The sequence below is a fragment of the Halichoeres trimaculatus genome, unplaced genomic scaffold (assembly GCF_033239565.1).
Source record: "Halichoeres trimaculatus isolate MK-OKI-2021-1 unplaced genomic scaffold, fHalTri1.1 fHalTri1_scaffold_10, whole genome shotgun sequence".
NCBI classification, from domain to species: domain Eukaryota; kingdom Metazoa; phylum Chordata; class Actinopteri; order Labriformes; family Labridae; genus Halichoeres; species Halichoeres trimaculatus.
Genome location: NW_027437187.1, coordinates 25989918 through 26005549, shown reverse-complemented (window position 1 = coordinate 26005549; position 15632 = coordinate 25989918). Strand labels below are relative to the sequence as shown.

The window sequence follows — 15632 nt, the reverse complement described above, 5'->3', positions numbered from 1 at the left end:
ACACCCTCTCTGTGGAGCTGCTAGGTCCCCTAACAACTCCCCGGCCTTTCTACCGTTTCGACTCTTCCTCTTTTCTGTCTCTGTTGAGATTCCTACTCCTTTATTCTCGCTGTAAGGCAAAGGTCACCGCTTGCTTGATTGGCATTCGTCCACTGGCAAAGTGTCGGCAGTCATTTTGGCAGCAAGGTCTGGCAGGGAATACAAAAACCGACGCTGTTTTTCTAGCATCCAACTGTCTTTTTGATGCATATGGCTGTCAAGGTAACACAATCTCTCAGTGGGCGTCAATACTTCAGAAATCACAAAATAGCACTCAGCGACTGAATCGTACCTGGCTTCTCTCTTATTCATTTTTGATGGAGTTGCAGAAGTAGAAAAATCACAAATGCTGCACATTTAGGAGCTGAAGTAGCTCCTCAGCTGCATCAGTGTGCATTAGAGCCCAGAGCTTTGACTTGTAGGTTTATTTTCTTTTAGCAGGTGACCCTCAGAGACCTTTGGCTCATTCCCTCATGTAGTGGTGCTGAGAGTGTGTCTCTGATTCAGCGGGGAGTTGATCTGATGCACTGTGAGAGGAGGTGACATGGTGTGATTTGTGTCCACCGCTCAGTTGACTGTAAAGGGGAAAGATCCCACCTCGGCCTTGCAACACGCCGAGCCAGGCAGAGAGCGAAAATGAGGCTTCACGCACAGCCGAGTGGAGAGTTAAGGGACTCTGACGGCTCTGAGCTCATCCCGCTCCGCTGTGGGTGCTATGCTTGTTTTATTTCTGGCGACGGGGAGGGGGGGGTTCTCGCTCTCACTGGTTTATCTGTTGATGTGCCTATTTCTATCTTTTATTTGTCTCTGGCTCGCTTTTTCTTTCTTCTCTCTTGTCGCCTCGCTGTTGCTGTCAGCTGTTGTTGCAAAGGTGTGCTGCAGGCAAGAGAGGCTGAGTCCACAGTTTTCAGTGGCCAACTCACAGAGGGCCACACTCAGGAGCTGCAGACTGAATCTGCAGTTCAAACACAGCGAGGCGTGAAGCGGGCTTTGTGAGCAGCTGCATTCAGATCCCAGGCTCTTCAGCACGAGGCCGCAGAGGTTTCTGTGCACCTCCATAGTGCTGTCCCTCAAAGAGCGTGGTGTTATTGTTTGTGTTTGTGTTTATAAAGCATGCTGGGAAAAAGTCCCTGCTGTGCATTAGAGTAGGTTTTGACTGTAACTCTCTGAGACAGGGTTGCATAATCTGCTATTTTCATGTATAGTGCAGTGAATTGATGCATTTCCATTAGACTCTGCTGAACACATCAGATTTGATTTTGCATTGTGCTGTTTGTTAGTAAGAGCCAATCATTTTGCGGATGTTAAAATGTAACAAAGGGAGTCTGATTGCCACACTGTGCTTGTCCAAACCAGCAGCTCATCATGTGTTTCACTTGCTGAAGAGCAGACTGAAGGCAGAAGCCTCTGAAAGGAGCGAGAAGTGCAGATGGCTGCAGTACAGGCCTGGCAGAGCGACACCAGCATGATGCCAACTGTCTGCTGAAGTCTACGGGTCGAACAATCAGGCCAGACGTTCTCAAAAGACGACTGGCACCCAATTACTGTATATTATGAAAGGTTTTTAAGCAACGTTAGAGCTGCAAGAGGTCAAGAGGTCAAACTACAGACTGGGGTTCCATGTTTTGTGTCATTTGTCCTCTTTTCTATTTTCTGTCTTTTCTCCACCTTTTAGCGCACTAAAATTGTACTTGAAGTTTCACAAAAAAGAAAATCTATCAATACTACAATGCCATGTTTAACATTAGGACCTACCTCTTCGCTTTCTCGTACATGGTTAGAAAGCAGTGACATTACACAGCAGCAGTTCTGAGTTCAGATGAGCGGAAAGATCCGAGTGAACACACAGGGCCCCTGGGCTGCTCCCAGCACCCGTCGTTTCAGATGAACGCGTCGAGAAACTGCGAAGGTGTCTCTTTGATTCGAGCCTGACAATCCTCTGACGGCTCTTTGTATCAACACTCCTGTCTGCACACGTTATGTTTGAGAGTGACTCTGTGCAAGAAAGAGGCCCAGCGTGGACGTGATGGAGTGGATTGTGAGTGTGTTTTTCTGTCTCTCTGTGGATGTATAAGGAGAAGAGACAGTGGGGTGCAAAGGGACAAAGCTGAAGTGTCAGAAGGAAGGACATGAATAAACAAACAGATGAATAGATGTATACAAAGAAAGTGAGACAGAGTGAGTCTGAGTGATGTGAGAGAGGTTGGTGAGGCCCGTCCTGAGGGGCTTCTGCTCTTCTTCTCCATCCTTCAGCCTGTGGAGAAAGTCGGCTTCATGCTCAAGTGACTCACAAACTGTTCGGCAGACAGCCCGGAGAGTCTGAGCAGACTCTGTTCTATATCTGGCGCTCTGCATCTCCATTTATTTTGCTTTTCACAGCTTCTTTCACCTTCTCTCACCTGTGAAACCTTCCTCTAGGCTGTTCTACCTTCACTACTCATCCTCTGTGTACAATTACCTGGCCGAGTGCTAAAGATATTCTCTATTCACAGAGTCGAATACATGTTTATTTTTATCTCTCTATTTTTTCTCTATTGTGGCCAAATGTGAAGAGCTTCATTTAGATTCAAGTGATGTAGATGATGTAGTTTCATTTCCCTGTTCAACAACTAGGGAAATGTATATCATCTTTCTCCTCTCAGGCAGGATGATGTGTCTTTAATGTCTTTATACTCTACCTATGCTGAGAGATCAAAACAGCCTTTTATTACAAAACCTTAGCAGTAAGTTTCCTTTAAAGCACCCTGTTCACTCTTTGATGCCCATTCATTTTCCATACTCTATATCTCTTATTTCAAAGACCAAACTAATTGTCTCTGCATGACAAAAGTCTTTTGTGTTTCATATTTTCCACCATGCTTTTGAACCCGGCTTTGAAAGTCCAATGTGTGTTTAGTCAGACCCAGAGCACCAATGTGGCTTCATGTCAGAGAAGATTGTCCTCACCACATCATAGCCTGGTGGGATCTGTCTGTGGTGAAGGCCCTCTAACGCACCAAATGATTTATGTGGCTGTTAGGCAAAGGTCCCGGTCCAAGGCCAAGTCTATCTGCTCATCAATATAAACAGGCTGCTCTCTGGGTGTTGTGCTGGAATACAAATGGCTGAATTTAGATGTAACCCCTCGCTCACCTGCATCTCAGCCCGGTCTAATGAGAAATCACTCCTGGTTCCTGCTGTGAGATGGAGAGGGAGGGAGATGGGGGAAATGAGATAGATATGAAAAGAGAAAGCACAATGAAATGGGGTGAGCTATGTATAGACGTCTGCCTGTTGATTTCTCCAATTTCTTCTTACTCAGTAGTAGTGTCAATACAAGGAATCTGCTCAGTGATTGATACATGATAATCCTGGTAATTATTTGTTAATATAATTATACCTAATGACAATATATGGTAATATATAATGTAAGGTAATGGTAATGTCTCCATTGTGGGATGAACAAAGGAATAGCTTGTCTTGAAGGAGTAGCGCTTTATCCTGGTATTTATCACCACCAATTGATTGATTTTTTGACCTTATTTATTTTGCAAGTTTAAAAACAGCATTCATGTAGATGTTTTGGCATAAGGATAATATAAATGTATAGTCACATAAAGAGTAGAATAGAATAGAATCTATTGTCCTTGTAACAAGTACAACAATATTGAAGTCTGTCTCCTACATTCTGTCTGCTCACAGCAGTTGAAGCTCTTCCAATGTGGCGTTGGTGTCTGATGTTAGCTTAGTTAGCCATGTCTGTGAATAGCATGATGCTACTCTGCCCTCTGGTGTTCCCTCTGTTGCTGGGTTAGCACAGCGAGCTCGTCTATCTTATTGGACATAGATCTTACGTTCCCAATAATGATGGATGGAAGGGCAGGTCCATGTCATCACTTCTTAGCTCACTTCTGAGAGCCAGCATGTCATCCTCACCTCCTTCTCCTCACCTTGTGGGAAGACATCAGGCCTTACACCAGTTAGCACTGACATGCTGCTAACAGCTGAGTTCACATGTAAACAGTGCAGCCATGGTTACATGTAGGATCTCCAGACAAACACAAGAGAAAAAGTAGTAAAAATATCGCTGAAGCCACAAAAAGTTTGGTGTCCCTGACCAACAAAAGAGTCATACAAAGTAATGATCCACTCCAAATACAAAGATTACAAAAAAGAGACAAAAAATTAAAGAAAGAAGAAGAGAGCTGCTGCGAAGGAGGCCACAGCCAACAGGGAGGCACCTAGCAACTTAAACATACAACAAACAAACTGCTTGCAATTTGCAAATGCTTTGCAAAGTAGCCAAACTGTTACAATTTAAGACATTTTGAAAAGACTCGTGCTTTAGTTTTGTCAAAAAAGGTTTAAATTCAGACTAACTGAATGGTCACAATTTGTTTAAAACTGGCAACACAGGTCTGTAGATGAGTGTGCCTCAAACTAGCAGAGCTAGCACCACTGGCTTTTTGTCCTCCTTGTGCGCCTGTGTTGGTCACACATTTCTACCCCCAGTTGGACCAGACACAGCAAACAACTATACTTCCTTTTGTTGGCCGAATACCGCTAAAACAAGCTGTACCATGAAATACCATCTGTGCCTGTTTATATCAGGGTAGTGCGATATCATAGCATTGTGGAAGAAGCCATTAACAACTGAGCAGTGTGTATCGCTTTGACTCTACAAATGACCAGCATTTTGGGCCTACAGTGATACAAATTTGACTTATTTCTCCTTCGTGTCTAGTAGACATGCACCGATCGATCGGTCGGCCTATCGATCGGTGCCGATTTCCTCAATTTGGAAGGATCTGTGGTTGGTGATTGGCCCATCTTTACATATGAAACTGATCTTATTTACCTCCGGGAAGATCTGACAGCCGGCCATTGTTGCTTTTTGCTCTGAGACCTAAAGCACAGGACACTTTATTGGTTGTTTAAGTTAAAACATAAAGATTTTATTGTTTCTCAGGTATTGTTCAATAATTTTCAATAAAATAAGATTGGAACATTGTAGGGATATGCTGTCAGTTATAAAAAATAAAAAACAAAAATCTGTATGTATCAGGCCAAATTTGTATTTTAAAGATCCGTGATTGGCCAGAAAAGTGTTCTCAGTGCACCCCTAGTGTCTCGTAAATCTGGCACTTGGGGGGTCAATGTTGAATCAGATATTTGTCTAAACTCTCATTCCTAGACACAACCTTTCATTAACTCTTCAGATAAAGATGCCAAAACTAACCCCAGGCACAGAATAATGATGAATACTTAACTCCAGGTCATCATTATCATTTCATCAAGTGATGATTCTGCTGACATGTAGTTTTGTGACCAGGCACAAACTGCAGGGAAGCTGTTTCGCTTAATCAAAATGTCACAACCACATACTAAACCAGATATTTATTTCAGCTTAAGAATAAAAAATAAGCCCTACAAAGCAAAACCCTGCTCATAAATGAAAGCAACAAAGGATACTGCTGCTTGGATGCCATGTGTCAACAGAAATATTTGTTCAGTCCTTATTTGTGGGCAGTGGAGATCAGAGTTTCCCAGCTGATACACTGAACCATTATCTGTAGTAATTCATTGGCCTGTCATGTTTGACCCTGGTTACACAAACACACTGGAACACCCCCAGTCCTTATCTCTGGAGACCAGTCACACACACCATGTCCCACCTGATGTCCTGACCTCCGACCTCCTGTACCTGACTCCTGTTACAGACGCGCCCACACAGAGTCCACCAAACCCTCATCCAACCATTCTCCAACACTTAGCACACTTCTCCTACATTAGCGCCCAGCCCCATCCTGTCAAACGCAGACACAGGACAGAGGCTGTTAGCGGAAGCCGGGTTAGTGTTAAATGGGAGCAGTGTTTCCTCCGGATCTGCCGCTTGACAAACGAGAGCTGATGGAGCAGTTCTTGTCGGGGTCGTTATTTCTGATGGGGCCGAGCGATCTGTAAAGATGGAGTGCTGTTTGTCTGAGCTGGGGCTCCCTCTGGGGAAGGAACAAAACTCAAGCCCCACAAATGATAAATGTCAAAGAGAGAAACTGTGAGTTTTAACACCAAGAAACTTGAAGCTTTTTCAGTGTTGGTCCCTGGTGGATTTACACGACACGCCTTCCTTTGCTGAGTTTCACAGTACATAAAGAGATTCCCTTTATGTGAAAGCTAAGTCCTTCATTAGGATCATTAAAACCCATTAGCTGACGTTTCAGTCATCCAGACCCATGAGATGGATAGAAACATGTTCAGTCTCCCACCACCAGGGGCTCTTCCACTGTATTCTTTAATCTTAAAAATTATTTCTTTAATTTCACACAAAAACTAATTCTTCAAATAAAACGAGGTCACCCACTTACTTGCTGACAAAAAATACTTCCATTTGCTTAAGGGAGATGTTATCTTGCTCCATTCTGTTCCATTTCTCTTCATGAAATATCACACATTCCTCCGCCTTGGAGCTTAATTAGATCAAATTCCATCACAAGTCTCTGAATGGGGGACGACTCTTAATGAAATTCCCAGCAGTAGCACTTCTTCAGATACAGTTGGAGCGAGGAGTTTGCTCAGAGCTAACTTTGATGAATTGTTCACCTCCCTGCAGTTGTTTGTTGTGTTTAGCATATGAAAACATGACTCGGGAAATAGAGTGGCCACAGCTGAAGCCAGTGTAATCAAAGCTCATTCAGACTTGGCTGAAAAAGAGTGTTTGGATCAGTGCGGCTGGGAAACACTTTATTTTCACTATTAGCTACGTTTCTGCATGTGTGGGGACTGGGGGTGCATTCTGCTGAAGTGTGTATTATGTAGATTATGTCCTGTATGATTCAGTTTCTTGCGCTGACAGGTTGGAGAAATGTGATGGGTTAAACAGAAACTGTGCCTTAAATATTAAAGCGATGTCACTTTAAGTCTGTTTACCTCTTAATCCATCATAGACACTTAACTACCTGCAGAAACATGTAGATTAACTGACATATGCTATATGACAGGCAAACAAACAGCTTTTTACATGCTTACTTAGACATAAGACAAACCAGTGGTTTTAGCGGCCTTTACTGCTGAAGGCCTTTATATTAGCTTCTCTCTGTCTGAGGTAGGATTGTTCAAAGACAGGAGCTGATTCACTAACAGCTTTTGTGCCAAATAAACCTGTGTAACCAAGCCAAAGAGACAGAGTCTCATTACCAAACAACACAAACGATTTAAACGCTCCACAAACTGCACTGCCAAGCAAATAGCCTCTCCGAACGCCAGTATTGTTTGCATGTACATTTAGAAGAGCGGCAATGCCTTCACTTGGAGCAGAATGAGCTTCTTTCTTTGTGAATGAGCCTGATTGCAAAATAAAACCGGGCTACAGCCACACATAGTGAGTCTGAGTGTCATCACACTCAATTGTCCTGATATAACAATATTACTGTTATTATTTTTACAATAATCAGTGCTGTGTTATGCAAGATACACTGTTCTTTTATTTATTAAATTTTTTCACTAGCTGCTTTTTGGTATCTTACTTCAGGCAGTAAGCTTGTTATAAAGTGTGTGTGTGATTTTGTCACGAATGAATGAACTCTATAATGAAATGGAAAGGGCTTTTCCCTCTGTCCAGCTCATCATATAAACGGAGAGAATTTCAAGCAAGCAAGACCAAGGGGCATGGGTGCTAAGATGATCTAAAAACATAACATGAGCAAAGAAATTAGGTGTTGTCCTCAGGTTTGTCCACAGGGGGCGCCAAAATTGACACAGATGGAAAGTTTCTCACAGGAGATTAAAATATATAGACATTCAATTAATTGTCCATACAAAGTACAAATCACATTTAAAAGTTCACTGGCTGACCTGTGTGATCTGCTGCCCTTTGCAAACAAATTTCTACTAAAAACTAAAACTGTCTTTAAAATAAAATGCATGATAAGAAAACAAAACAATGACCAAATAAAATAAACAGTTTCCTCTGGGGTCCCTTTTCAGTAGTTTCTCTGCTTGACCTGTTGCACTAACATGCTGAATCTTTTATTATCCCTCTGAAGTCTTTTGATAAAACTGCGTCTATTTTGCAGAACTTGTTTTGCATTTTGGAAGAGTAAACTCCAGATTGTGTCATTAAAAAGAAGACCGCCATGATTTGATTTTCTCACACTTTGAAAAGGACTATTGTTTATGTCCTCTATGTCTGAAATTGGATGGTGAGTCCTTTTGGAGAGCAGTGGAGGGGAAATGATTTGTATTCACCTGCCGTATCTGAATGGAGCTGAGGAGGGGCCGAGAAAGAGACAGGGGGAGTGGGGGAGTGACTACATAGTGCCTCCTTTATGTGGTAATGGATTGCGCTGACATTCACACACATTGTGCTGTGGTGTGTCTATCAGTCAATACTCCCAAACTCGTGAAACGAATGGCAAATTTTAAATAGGAGCCATTACAGATCTGTCACGCTGTGACACGTTCTTGTAATACATGTTTCTTTAATGCATCAGGGAGAAGCTGCAGCACTTACACATGTAACATATACGTAACATGTGTTTTTTACTCCTGCAAATGAATTCTTTCTCTATTTTTTATGTAGCTGCACTCTCTTTTATTGGTCCGGCTGGGCAACTGGATTCTTCTGTCAGCAGCACAAAGGAGACAAAGTGGAACCGGGGACGGGCAGTAATGAGCAACTCCTCTTACAGTGTTACATATAGAGCGACCACGGTGTGGGGAAGCCTTTAGGAGACAATGGAGGGTTTTGAGAGGTCTGGAGCCCTCTGAAGCCCCTCTTTGATTGAGTTTCCTGGCACTGAGCTCCAGTGTTGGGGCTGATTGTGGAGTGGGAGCTGTGGGTTTTTCAAGAAGGGGGGTTAGGACCCTCCTCTGCGCTGACCTTTCATAGACACAGGTGGGGTGGAGTGGAAGGGGCGAGAAGAGGTGGAGGAGGAGGGGAGCGGCAGGAGAGGTCCATTGTGATGCTCCATGAATGTAGAGGTGGCACTCAATAACACTAGACCTTTCTGCCTCTGTCCACCTGCTGCAGATTTTCTCACCGTTTCTCCATCGCTGGCAAATTGCAGGAGCAGGAGAAAGTGTGTTATCAGAAGTTTGCTGTAGATTGAGCTGAACAGCAGCTAGGAAAAAACTTTCCAGCCTGGCTAGTGTCCTTGTAATAAATCACATTTTTATTGTGGATGCAAAATAAATTTGTCCAATACACAATTGAGAAGTCTGAGAAAAATCCAATAAACATTGACCCTGAAATGTACTGTTGCTGTTAAATAGTTTTGGAGTAAGGAGAGATGACTTACTATAAATAGATATAAGTAAAACATGCTGAACAGAAAGATATTTGAACTGTTGAGCTTATACAAACGTAACTGAATATGTAATGTTTAACAAGGCGTGTTCAAAGGAGTGTTTAACAAATTTTCTTTGTTCAAGACAACTTTTTACTAGTTATAAAACACAAGGTAAGATATTTATCAGTACTGTTGCGTAGCCCTGTAGTTTGAAACGTGACAACAAGCAAACATTGTAAGTTTGTACCATACATCAGCTGGTTATATGTAGCGCTACTAGCTGCCCGGTGCTACAACATGTCCGTAGGCTAACGTGACAACAAGCAACCTGTCAGTTTGTAAGTAGTTTAGAAGCTATCCATCTGTAGCATCACTGACAGCCCCGTATTGTGTGTGAATCCTGGTAATGTTCTGCCAGCGCTCATCTACCAATCAGAGCTAACGTAACCTCACTCTTTATTTTATTGATAGACTCTTAAGTTTGAACAGACCACTGCAGAATAACTGCTGCATGTGGGTTGGAATAAACATTATCACAAACAGCTTAACCTGGGTTTTATCCTTTAGCTTGGCTGTATGACTCTCCCATTTAGCTTTCTTCTGCTCTTCTTTCTCTCTCTGTCTGACAGGCTCCTGTGTCCACCATCACTACAACAGTGATTGAAGAAATCGTTTTCATCAGCAGAGAAAAACACAGATCTCTCTTCTCACTACTAAACTAAATCAGCTGGCCCAGTGTTTTTTTCACATTTGTCCTAAACTTCAAAGGGAACAGTTTAGGTTTCAATCCAACTTGTAGCACTTGCTGCATGTCACACTACACTGCCTTTTCTTCCAATTTCTTACTCTACACAGTGTCGTATCGCTATCTAACACATTAAAAACTCAAAATCTGTAATATGCCTGGAACACCTGGTTGCCTTTTCGAGTCACAGTTTGCAGTGAGTAATTCTGCTCTCGAGTTATATGACCCAGTATCCTCAGTGCAGTGACACATGCAAGCTGCTGAGAGGGCAAAAGGAAAGACTAACATTTTTTTTTAAGTATGATAGATGTCTTAAGGGGTCAAAGTTCAAGATGCAGTCTTGTGAAAAAGAAGGAACTCATTATGTTCTGCTTACTGTTTTCAAGAAAGTGTTTTGGTAAGCAGGGTTTGATCATGTTTAAAATCTATGATCATTTTCAAAGACAAAGTGAGAATAAGTTGCCTTCTTTCATGTTTTTTTAACTCCCAAAACTCCCAAACTTCGTACTTGCTGCAGACGTATTCCAGGATACAGCTCTGTCACGGCTTCAGGGCAGAACAGCTCTTCTAATAAGACTAGACCTCGCTGCCTCTGTCCACCTGCTACTTTCTCACCAGCAAATTACATGTTCTAGTCGCACGCAGCAGTAACAGATTGTTCCAGCGCACAGTCAGCGTTCACGCTTTGTTATCTGATGTTGTCGGCAGATTTTGCCAGACTGAATGGTACCATACAAAGTGCAGCTCTCAAAGAGCCATCACTGCCTGCCTGTACTGTATCAGCACTATTTAGATTCCACCAGGAGAGTGTTTATGTACAGTTGAGCTTTTCCAGAAAGGCCTGGTTGCATCCACTGTTGACTGGAAGCAATAACACGTGGACTGTTTCTCTGGCTGACTTTTTCCACAGGAGCTTCTCTGCTACAAAACATCACAGCTGCTAGTTTTTGTGTCTGCACATTTCCTCAGATGCTGTTCACACACACTCTTTCAGTGGCACCCCTAAGCTTAAAGTAAACCCAACATATTGGCCCCATCTTGAGAGACCCTTCACATGTCGAGAAAGCCATCCGGTGTGTACATGGTGGCAAACTGAGATTCTAATCATACCTCTTTTGTTGAGCACAGAGGAGGTTGAGATGTTTTTCAGGGTGCAGCAGATGTCAAGCGTACAGTTTCACTCCAAGGTTGCAGATGAGATGACAAATGGGTCTGGGCCTCTTTGTCCCCTTTTCTCCCCCTCTATACGTCTGTTTGATGAGAGGGTTGACATCTTTTTGTCAGCGTGGAGATCTGAGAACACCAGAGTATCACCATGGATACAGAGTGCCTTTTTCTGAGAGCAAGTTTGAGGAGCTCTACTTTGCTAGATGTGTGTAGAGTGTCCCTATATTTAGCTTTGAACCATTTTCCTGTGTAAAGTAGGAGGATTATGGATGGTATTGATGTAACTAAAATAACTCTGTCTCCATTCTGTATTTGCATGATTGTTTGTGTCTGCTGTCTGAAAGGATTTGCTTGCACTCCCGCAGCAGATTTGTTTCATGTTGATCACTCTTTCTGAACTGTTATGTTTCTGCAGCTGAAGTGCGTCTTGTGACGTTGTATGAAGAGGATTTTCAGAGTCCTTTTGGCTATTCAGGGAGCCAGTTGGAATGCAGTCCTCTCTCCCTCTCCTGCGTTTTTCTCATTATAATGAACCTCTGCTCAGCATATGAATAGCTGCCGCCATAACACACTCATGTGGCAGGCCGAGCATAATCAAGCTCCATCTTCAAAGTCTGGTATTCCTACTCTGACTCCTGGGCTAGCTGGACTAACATCAACAGGAAGGATGCATTTGCAAAAAGACACAAAGAGAATTTAGATTCTCTTTGCTGGGAGATTTTGAAGCATCCATTTTTTAGGGAGTAATTACAGTGTGGGGATTAGCAATCAAATAAAGGTCAAGTTCAGATCTTTAGTTGCTTGTTTAGCCTTGTGCTTCTTCACCTTCTGAACTCATTTTAATGAATGCTTTTTAATTCCTCACCCTACCAGCAAACGCCTTCATTAATAAAATACTGCATAAATAAGGTCAGGCAAGTGAACAAATACACTCTAGAGACTGAACTTTTTCAACTTCCTGTCATAACTGCTTCACTACCTAATAATTTATAGGTCTTGTAACTTTGTCACCAAGTAGATTCAAAGACCTGGGCGAAGAGGGAAAAAGAGGACCTCACACATCAGTCTAATCATAAAAAGGCTTCAGAGAAGGCGCCGCTGTAGTGAAGACGTGACAAACCAACCCTGATGTCATATTTAGCTGGCCTCCAATGATAAAGATGAAAGCCAAATCGCCCTTCGCTTCCATTCAGGTTGAGCAGACCAAGATTTCCTCCTCAACACAGCCGTCCCATCTAGTGGTGCTGTTTCCATCTGCATGCTAAAGAGGAGCCTCCTCTCTCAGAAGTGCCGGCGCCGGCAGTGATTAGCATTTGGGCAGAGAGGGACAGAGAGCGAACCCCGGAGTGTTCTTGGCATGTACAGGGAGGAAGCCAAATGAATGCCAATGTTCGGCGTGCTGTGAAAAAGAGGAGGACCAAACAAATTGCCGGACACATTGCATTAGTAGCAGATGCGCATTAGCATTAAGGGTTGTGGTGGATTGATAGCTGGGGCACAAGGTCCAGAAAGAGGGCAAAATGTTCCTGCAAAAGCTACACCAGGGATTTAGAACTGTGCATTCGATAAGATAAAACTTTAATAAAAGCAAAGCAGAAGCAGAAACATCTAAACTTGTTTGTGCTTTGTGAGTCTAACTGCAAAAACCAGCTTACACTTCCCATAATGCAACCTGAGTTTTCTGATTGGACCTCCCTGCTTGGTAAACATGCAAGTTGTTTTGATCATTGTAAGTTTATTCACATACTTTTTTGGTGAAAATTATATAGACTACAACAAAGATGAAATTCCCCTGAAAACACTATAAACAGATTTAAACTGTAGCTTTTTATATTTAAAAGCAAAGATAAACAATGGATGTTAAGTTTACCATGCAGGGTTATTGTCTTGCTTTGTACAGTGCAGATAAAAGTGCCGCAGTCTGTTTTTGAGCTGCTGAGTTTCTCTCAACAACATGACCCCTATTCATATGTTAACCACACCAATTATTTGCATAGGGTCTCTCAATTATAAAAGCTAATGAGCAGATTATGGGAAACGCATGCTGGAGCCGGCCTGTGGAATTTCCATTGTGATCCTGCAGATAAAAGGCCTGCGAGAGGCGTTAGTCAAAGTCAGCGAACATTCAACCTCATACATCATAGCTGTAACTCATACCGCTGCTAATGTCTGTTCACTACATTAGCTGTGAATCCAGAGCTCATTTCGACAGCTAAATGTTACAAATCTAATGATCCTTTCATCTTTTGCTTAAAATGACTCACAGAAGATCATTAATTAGAAATGTAGCCTCATACATAAAGCCAATATGATAATGAAATTCCAAACCTTGCTAACCACATGAAGGATATTCTCACTATCTTGTACAGCGAGGCCATTCATGCAGCCTCCCACTTCCTATAGGTGTTTAACAGCATAGAGAAACGTGTCCTCAGCCCTGGGCATGAATACCCTGCAGTGACATCCTGAACTACAGCACGAGCACCCGGCAGCCTCAGAAAAATAAACTCCCCCAACCGTATCCGTTTTCTCATCACCACCTTCCTGAGTGCCGAGCCATTCTCATCATTATGCCCCCACATTCAGCCGTCTGTAGGGGATCCCTGCTGCTCCATTAAGGCCATACGGAGGCTCACAAACCTCTGATTGCATGAGCCATCAATAGCGCTGATTATAGGAGTTAATTAGGCTGCATGGCATGAGAGAAAAGCTTTTATTTTCATCATAGATGTTAAAACTGCACAGTTCTGATGCAACAGCACCCATCCTGTCACTGTTGCAGAGTTGCATCACTATTATTTGGCTCAGGAAATGGCAATATCCTCACTATTGGTTAGGATTCAGCATATGGAGTAGTACTATCTGTTGCTGTAAGGGATTTTCAATTGGGCCTTTTTTCCCCTGCTGACTGCTATTTATTTACACCGTGCTGTGCTACAATTCTCAGTGCTCGTGCCCCTGTCAGCTCCATCTGTGTTCTCAGAGATGTGTCGACCCTCGCGTCCTGCAGGACGACATGCATGAATGCGAGTGTGTGTGTCCCGTATGTGCTACGTCTCCCTGACATGTGCACAAAACCAATTAGTTTTGGGATGCTGAAGTAGCTGGCCATGGGAAAATGACAATGGAGTAATTGAAGAGGCCGGCTGAATGAGAGGCCAGACAGCTCAATGCAGCTGTTACACAAGTACAGAGTGTTTTCTCCACGGAGAGAATGAAGAGAGAGAAAAGAGAGTTCTGAGTGAAGGTGGTCCTGTGTAGTTGTAGACAGTAATTAACATTACAGCCCTTTCACTTTGCTGACGTTCATTTTAAAAAAGAAACACAGCTGGTCATGTAGTCGCATTAAAAGGTCCTTAACAGTGGCCCTACAGACCTGAATTCATTTAATACAAATTCAATTTGCCTCAGATCAGAGCTAACCGTTTTGCCTGCTTTGCTGCTGCATCACTTTTGAAAGTGTTGTTAACTGACCGTTTAACTTACACTTATCTCTAAACTGCACAAGAATCCCTTTGCAGATTCTACAAATGTTTTAGCGACGTGTGATTCATCACAGTGAACATCAGCTCAGCATCATCATTTGTCTCCATTAACTAACTAAACTAAAAACAAAATGTCTACATCGCATGCTAATGAATGTAAAACAACGCCCACCTGAAATGTTCAGGAAAGTTTCACACAATACAGCTGCATGCTTTCGAACTCACAAACAAGTAAGGGAGCAGGATATGTAATGACAAGGCACGCAGGACATGAGGCAAGAAAATATGATTGGATGTTATTAGATTTGAATCAATACAATATGAGATATGACAATAAAATAAGATGAGGTATGATGTGATACAATAGAAAATACTGCAACACCAGACCAATATGGAACAATATGATACAATATATATGGTATGACATGATACAATATGATATAATTTGGTGTGATACAATAAAACTATACAGTACAGTACACCACAATACAATACTAGATATTGCCAGATGATAGGATTCAATGCAATACATTACAATATGATACAACCATAGACTATAAAACATGGAGGTAGTCTCGCCTATGTCCCCTGTCTTGTTTCTGAAACGGAAAATGAAGCACATCGGCTATAGCGGCCATACTGGTAGTGGCAAGGGCTTAGCCTACAGCCATAGGGCACCTGTTGGTCACGTGACCCTCAGCTGTGATTCTTATTGGGGGAGCTTACGATCTTAATATCCTCTGATCGACTGAGTTAGAAAAAAAATTCACCCCCCATACAGTGGGTGCCGGTAGTAAAATTAGCGACTCAGACAGGATACGTTTTCGAACCAGGCTTTAAAGGTTTATTTCTGCTTTGAAAACGGCTTTTTCTGGCTTGGTGTGTTTGTAACTTCCGCTACTTCTGGAGCCAGCCTCAAGCGAACACACG

General features: G+C 42.6%; 1 protein-coding gene across 18 annotated transcripts in view; it reads left to right on the top strand.

Annotated features, from left to right (window-relative positions):
• Positions 1-15632, top strand: part of nrcamb (neuronal cell adhesion molecule b) — an 89958-nt gene that overhangs the window by 42030 nt on the left and 32296 nt on the right. The gene's annotated exons all lie outside the window — the stretch shown is intronic.